The sequence below is a fragment of the Sinocyclocheilus anshuiensis genome, unplaced genomic scaffold (genome assembly GCF_001515605.1).
Source record: "Sinocyclocheilus anshuiensis isolate Anshui unplaced genomic scaffold, SAMN03320099.WGS_v1.1 scaffold450, whole genome shotgun sequence".
Classification (NCBI taxonomy): Eukaryota; Metazoa; Chordata; class Actinopteri; order Cypriniformes; family Cyprinidae; genus Sinocyclocheilus; species Sinocyclocheilus anshuiensis.
In genome coordinates this window covers 1187407-1194978 of record NW_015546056.1, presented here as the reverse complement: position 1 = coordinate 1194978, position 7572 = coordinate 1187407, and positions in this window count along the sequence as shown.

The window sequence follows — 7572 nt, the reverse complement described above, 5'->3', positions numbered from 1 at the left end:
TCTAATTTAAACCTGGAAATAAACAAGAGTTTCAGGGTTTAGAAAAATGTTAAACAAAAGCAAAGTTATTATTTAAAACACAAAGTGTTTGCAACTTTACAGATCTTCTTTATGCACCAAGAGCTTGTAACACTCCAAAGAGAAAGGAAAATTTGAAATCGCATCATATGACCCCTTTAAAGCTTTCTGGCCTTGCATAGACAGCAACGCAATGTACCACGTTCAATGCCCAGAAAGGTAGTAAGGATATCGTTAAAATAGAATTTTCATTTTTGGTTGAACTATCCCTTTAAGATTCTACACTATTTTTTGGTGATCAGTCAAATGGGTAAATGTGTGACACTGAGAGAAAAAAAAATAACATTGTGCCATGGAAAAAAGTAAAAAGATAAATAAAAATAAGTAAATAATAAATAAATTAGACAATAAAATAACTGAACTTAAAGTTTCACCGCAAGTTAATCATACTGATTTCTATTGGAATGCAATTGACACAGACAGATGAAATAAATGAATCCCGGACATTGTGAGAGCTGCTGTCACCCCAGATGCACCATTGTTCCTAATCCGCCATGATGCCAGCATCTCGTCAGGAAGCTCAGGAAGGGTTGCTATGGCAACCTGCACTCCAACCCTTGTCTCTCTTTACATCTAGGATAAGGCATAGTAGTCACAAATGCATACATTTCCTACAGTACAAACGAAGTCATGCTCTCAAACAGTATTAGCAGAAGCACACCTGCTGTAAATATAGCATTTTTTAAAGCAATTAAGTGTGCTTATTTAAAAAAAAAATGTTATTGGCTTAATTTTCTGTCAGGTTAGGAAAACACTATATGAATTGAAAGAACACAGTTTCGCATATAATCGGTCTGTCTGTTTTTTGAGTAACATACAGAATGTAGTCTTTTTTTTTTCTTAGCAGAGCTTCAGTACTCTTTCTCGCACACATTTATTTTAATTCGCTCTCTCACACGCACAGAGCTGTGCTAATCCCAGGTGAGCACTCCTGACGAGCGTGACATATTAATGCACTCGTATGAGTGTGATTAAATGACCTTTAGGTATGTGAGAGGCTGTGTGCTGACTGATGGGTTATGCTCATTCAGACTGCACTAATCTGCCATGAAGAGTGACATTATCATTACTCCCAATTAGCATTCCATAGACATACAGTACAGCCACACGCTATAGGCCTTACGTTAACAGCTCTGATTGATTCACAACTTGCTCTGATACAGGGCTCTTAACTTTGGATGTTGGTTATAGACTGTAATTGATCACTGACTCTTCAGATCTTTCAGGGGTTTTATTGTATGGTTTGTGTGGATGAGATGCTGAAGACTAACTTTATATTCCTGGGAACCAGCAAAAAATTGTATTTATTTTTTTGGTCATTATTGACATGTATTTATTAATTTATATTTATTTATAACAGTAATGATCATGAATATGATGTGTGGACTCTCTCTCTCTCTCTCTCTCTCTCTCTATCTATCTATGTATCTATATATAAAATACATATTATATTTTAAATGTCTAGTCAATGCTTGTGTTGGGTTTATACCAGCACGTTTCTGAACAGTCCCAGAAGCGGCTCTCCAAGGTGTTTATACAGCGATCTGTCATGCCTCATCAAAGACTGTCAAAACGCCATTTATTATTTGAATTTCCTGGAAGAAGAAAGAAAGAAGAAAAAAAAAAAAAACTGTATTCGTTCGGTACACATGCGTACCGAACCGAAAGACCCGTACCGAAACGGTTCGGTACTAATGTGTGTACCGTTACACCCCTATAATGTTGTAATAATGTGTTTTGGAGAAACCTTGTAATACAACAAAAATTTTAATAATAATAAGAGTAGTAACTTTGAATATCTCATATTACATTGGAATTTTATTTTGTTTTTATACTATTCACCTGTAGTGTCTCCTCAACTTAAAAAATTCAGTAATTGTTTGCTCAGATGTGTATTTTCAAGGCAAAATGCGAAAATCAAGTTTTCATGTCCAAACCCTTAAACCTTTGGTTTCTCTGAAAAGACCAAGATGTTTTCTGTAAGATGCCTGCATAGTCTTGACAAAACCCAAATGTCCTCTACAATGGACAGAAGTGAGCTGCTAGTCCCGTGAGGTTACTGAAGTGTCTTTGGAGAGTGACTGTTCAACTCACTGCTATGACAGTACAGAGACATAATACTGCCATCTATTGGCCAGACACATGAATACAGTGATCTTTGGTACATTTTGTCTTGTCCCCATAGAGAATTCATGGACATTCACTGGTCCTACATTAGCACATTGAAGTTGTGACCAGCTCTCCATGATGTATTTTGCGGTTTTGGTCGCCAAATGATCAAACTGAGCACTTCTTTTGAAGCAGGAGTATTTTATATTTTCTCACCAAGAGTCACAACATCTGTCACAACGCCTAACAACATTTATCAGTCAAATGCACCAGGCCTGTCCTGCTGTTGGTGTACAGTGAGACCTGAGCTCGTACAGCACACTGGGGGGTCTGACTTTCACCAAACACACACACACACACCATGTGAATTTGTTTGGCGAGGGCTAATTCCCCTCAATCTCAGGCCTGAGGTCGGTGGGCTCGGGGGGACGGCCGTATTGACAGATATCCAGATCCCACTTTTCCCACTCTCCCTTTCCCACTCTTCTTTTTCCCAGGCTGGTACTCAGACCAGAGGCTCACTTACACAGCCACTTATCCCTCTAAAAACTACAACAGCCACACACACACACACACCAGTGTACGTGGAGTGTTTAGTAAAGTGCTTTTCAGATCCTACCTAGTTGAGTTAAAAAGTTGGGACCGGTTTTTAAAAAATGTTACATAATTTGTGACACGATACACCAGATTTCATGCAGATCAAAAATGGACATAAGCTATTTTTTGCCAGATTAGTGCCCATGCACGTATGGTTTAGGGGTTAATGCAGGCTTGCTTTTCTGTGATGAGCAGTTCTTTCCCTTAAGGGACACCCTGGTGTCTGAATGTACTTTTACTTAACCTTTTAGTACACGACAGCTGTTTGAACCTCTTTGGTACTCGTACACATGCACAAAGACCCTCCAGCCCCACCCAGACTTCAGTTATTTCAACAATGACTCTCCCGCTTTGCTGTGTAGACTGTGCCAAGTGAGGATTAGTATTTTAGATGACTTCTGATGTTGTGCTGAATAGACCGTGGCTCTTGTTTCCGTGGAGATGGGCTGTTTGGAAGGGGGTCCCGTGTTTATTGTGAGCCTGCCTCTTCATTGCTGTTCAGTTCACTCATAGATTTTCACTCGAAATTTAGTTGCTCAGTCACTGTGCCACGTCAACAAGTTATTTAATGCTGTAAAAAGTCATCTGTAAAAAGAAAAAAATAAGTATACTGATGTTTAAAACCATTTAAATGCTTTAATTTTACAAAACATTTGTGTTGTCATATAGCCTGCCCTACCGCATACCTAGTAATCATATAAAGCTATAAGATGCAGTATAGGAGGCCATATAATATTGTAATATATATTCACCAAAGCTGCATTTACTGTAATTTAGTGAAATATTATTGCAAATAACAGTCTTCTATTTTAATCTTGTTTAGTATTTGAATGTGATTCAAAGCTGAATTTTCAGCATCATTATTTCAGTCCTCAGTGTCACATGATCCTTCAGAAATCATTCTAATAATGATGATTTGATGTGCAAGAAACATTTTGACATAATATAAATTGGCAGTTGTGCTCATTGATACTTTTGTGGAAACCATGATGCATTATTTATTGATTCTTTGAACAGAAAGTGCAAAGAAAATAATTAATTTTAAATAGATTTTTTTTTTGGTAACACATTTTTAAAATTTTCTAAAGCTGCAGCCTGTAACATTTTTTTTTTGGTTAAAAATGATCCGTAATCAATTTTTTGAGAAAGTACATAACCAGCCAGTCACCTTACCTTAGCCTGATTCACAACGGTAAGCTTATAATAATGCTTTTTAATTTGAGTGGTACTTGTAGGTTTTTGCGGGAAATTCGAGCATGCCGCCACGTCATTACATTACATCTGTAAACACAAAGAAGTTGTCCCGGCTAGTAGGCTATATCGCATGTGAAGATCGTGATGGAGATTTACCGCTGATTACAGAACCGGCTTTACTGATAAGATGCGCATTAAATATCGCATGCGATTTATTGTGCAGCCCTATCCTGCAGGTGTTGGATCATTAATAGCTTTTTCTCACAGCAGCTGGAATAATTAAATTGATCATTTTGATGGCAGATTGTAATCCAGAAAGGATTGTGCTTATGAAACACATGTATTCCAGTTTTAAATGTGCATTTGATTACAAATTACAATCAGACAAGTTTTGTATTTTAAAGAGAACCAGTTCTAAGCAAGAATAATTTGCTTTTTGTGTTAAAATAATTTCTTATTTGAAATTCGAATGGTATGACAATTAGAGATTGGACAGCACAGAAATTGAAATCTACATGTAATGCTAATACACTCTATATAAACGTAGTCACGCAGTGCTGATGTTGTTAACATTAACAATTTGAGAACTTTAGGTTATTACAGTAACCCCGGTTCTCTGATAACATTAAGTGAGGTATCTTACTATGGGAACGCCCCAGGCGTGACCGATTGCGGAAGCACTAATGACACCACATCTGCCAACCACGGCAGACCAATCGCTGCAGCGATCAGGGAGTCCCACCTCCCTGTATATAAACCGCAGCTACCTGCGGTCTCATCATTCTCCGCATATCTCTTCTCCGTGCGGGACGGGCAAGGAGGGCAATATTGTGAGATACCTCACTTCATGTTATCAGAGAACCGGGGTTATGGTAGTAACCTAAAGTTCTCTTTCTAACATTCGTTTGGTATCTCACTATGGGATATAGACAACTCCTGTATATTGCCGATATGCTGATGAAGCAGACTAAAAATGACTACACTCTGAATTATTCCTCTCTGTCCCAGTACGGGTGGTTAAAAGCAGATCAGTGGAATGGAATCCCTCAAGTGATTAATGGATAACATCTCCACTCGCTCCAAGGACTGAGTGGGCAAATGAAGGTTCTGTTACATCCAGTCTGTAGAACCTCACAAAGGTGTGTGGGGAAGACCAGCTAGCCGCAGCACAGATTTCCTTAATAGAAATGCCCTTAAATAGCACCCAGGATGTAGCTATCCCTCTAGTTGTGTGAGCCCGGAACTCTCTTGGGGACTCCACATCCGCATTATTATAACATAACATGATCGCCTCCACAACCCAGTGCGAGAGACGCTGATGGGAGACTGGCTTTCCCTTGAAAGAGTCTGCCCACGAAACAAAAAACTGATTGCTTTTGTGAAGTGCCCTGGTTCTTTGCACATATACTTGTAGAGTCCGCACCGGACATAAACAGTGTAGCTGCTCCTTCTCAGAACATGAGAAAGTTGGTGGATGGAAAGCCATCAGATCCACTGCCTGACCAGACACAGTGTGATCGAATACTTTAGGCATAAACGCCGAATTAGTCCTAAAAGTTACTTTTGACCACTCGGAGCGAACATCATACATGAGGAGTGGACTGATAAAGCGTGCAGTTCACTCACCCTCTTTGCTGTTGTAAGAGCGAGTAACAGAGCAGTATTTAAAGAAAGCAGCTTTAAGGAGATGCTCTCACGGGCTCGAACGGGGCTTTAGAGAGCGCGCGTTCAGGACCACGGACAAATCCCAGGGCAGGACCAGCGGCTTTGATACTGGGTGTAACCGTCGTGCTCCTCTCATAAATCGGCAAACGAGAGGATGCTGGCCTATAGTAACAGAGTCAAGTCCTATATGACATTCCGAGATAGCGGCCAAATAAACCTTAACCGTGGAAAAAGCTCTGCCTTTGTCTAGGAGGTCTTGCAAGAAACATAGCACGTCCGAAAGTGAACACAAATAAGGAACGTTGTTTCTTTCTGCGCACCATGCTTCGAACACTCCCTATTTGAGACTGTATAAAGAGCGTGTGGACGCGGCCCTCGCGTTCTGAATCATCTCAATGACCTTAGGAGGTAAACCAGCTGCATTTAAATTCAGCCTCTCAAGGGCCAGGCCCAAAGAGACAGCCTCTGTGGGGAGGGGTGGAATATTTCCCCCCGCACTTGGGAGAGAAGATCCTTGCGTGCTGGTAATGGCCATGGCTGGTTGCAGAGCAGCTGTGCAATCTCCGCTACCCACAGTCTCCCAGGCGAGTATGATGCTATTAGAATCATCGTATGATCGCTCTCTTACCCTCCGTAATGTCGGCTTGATTAGGCTTAATGGGGGGAATGCGTACAGTAACGCATCTGGCCATTCGTGGGCTAGAGTATCCACACCCAACGGTGCATCGTCGCCCGCTAGACAGAAGAACAGGGGACATTGCACGATGCGAAGAGATCTATGGAAGCTCGACCGAATCTCTGCCATATCATCTGAACCACCTGGGGATGAAGTCTCCACTCCCCGTACAGCGGGTTCCCTCTGGACAGCAAATCTGCTCCCCTGTTCATTATTCCTGGAACATGCGTTGCGCGCAACGACAGGAGGTTCACGCTGCCCCACATTATCAGCTTCACTAACATGTGAAGTTTGCGAGAGCGTAAGCCTCCCTGCCGATTTATATAGGCTATCACCGTTGTATTGTCCGTTCTGACCAATACATGATGATTTTTGAGAAATTGCACAATGTCTCAGAGCCAGAAATACTGTCAGTAGCTCTAGAAAATGTATGTGCTCTTCCCTCAGTACCGGAGACCAAACTCCTCTCACTGTTCTGCCTTCAAACACAGCTCCCCAGCCCGTGAGGGACGCGTCTGTCGTCACCACTTTCCTTGAAACGACCGGACCCAGAGGGCATCCTGTTCTGAGAAATGATGGAGCTCTCCAGTGGCGGAGAGCGTTCATGCATTCTGGTGAGACACGCACTCTGTGGCTGAGACGGCTCTTGGAGCGGATTCCCTGTGACGCCACTCAGTTTTGAAATTCCCTCATTCGCAGTAGTCCCAAGGGGACCACTGCTAGTGTTGAGGCCATCAACCCCAGTAACCGGAGACATAATCTGAGAGAGACTGTTTTCCCTCGTTGAAAAAGGGAGATGCAGCGACGAAGCGCCTTGATGCGCTCCTCTGACAGAAACACTCGAAACGCCACAGAATTCAATCTGAGACCCAGGTAGATTATTTCCCGTGAAGGGGTCAGACAACTCTTTGTCTGGTTTATCTTGAAACCTAGTCTCTCCAGATGAGTCACCAGTGTATTTGTATCGACCACTGCTTGGTGCGGAGATGGTGCACACACGAGCAGGTGTCTAGATAAGACAAGACTCTGACTCCCATATTCTTTAACAGAGTCAGAGCCCCCTCTACACATTTGGTAAAAATTCTCGGAGCTAGGGAGAGGCCAAAGGGAATTTTCGCATACTCGTATGCTGTATTTTGATATGCGAATCTCGGATATTTCCTGTGCGCAGGAAAGATATCTATGTGAAAATATGCGTCCTGGAGATCTACTGAGGGTTTCTACAATGTTTTGAGTGAAAGCATTTTGAACTT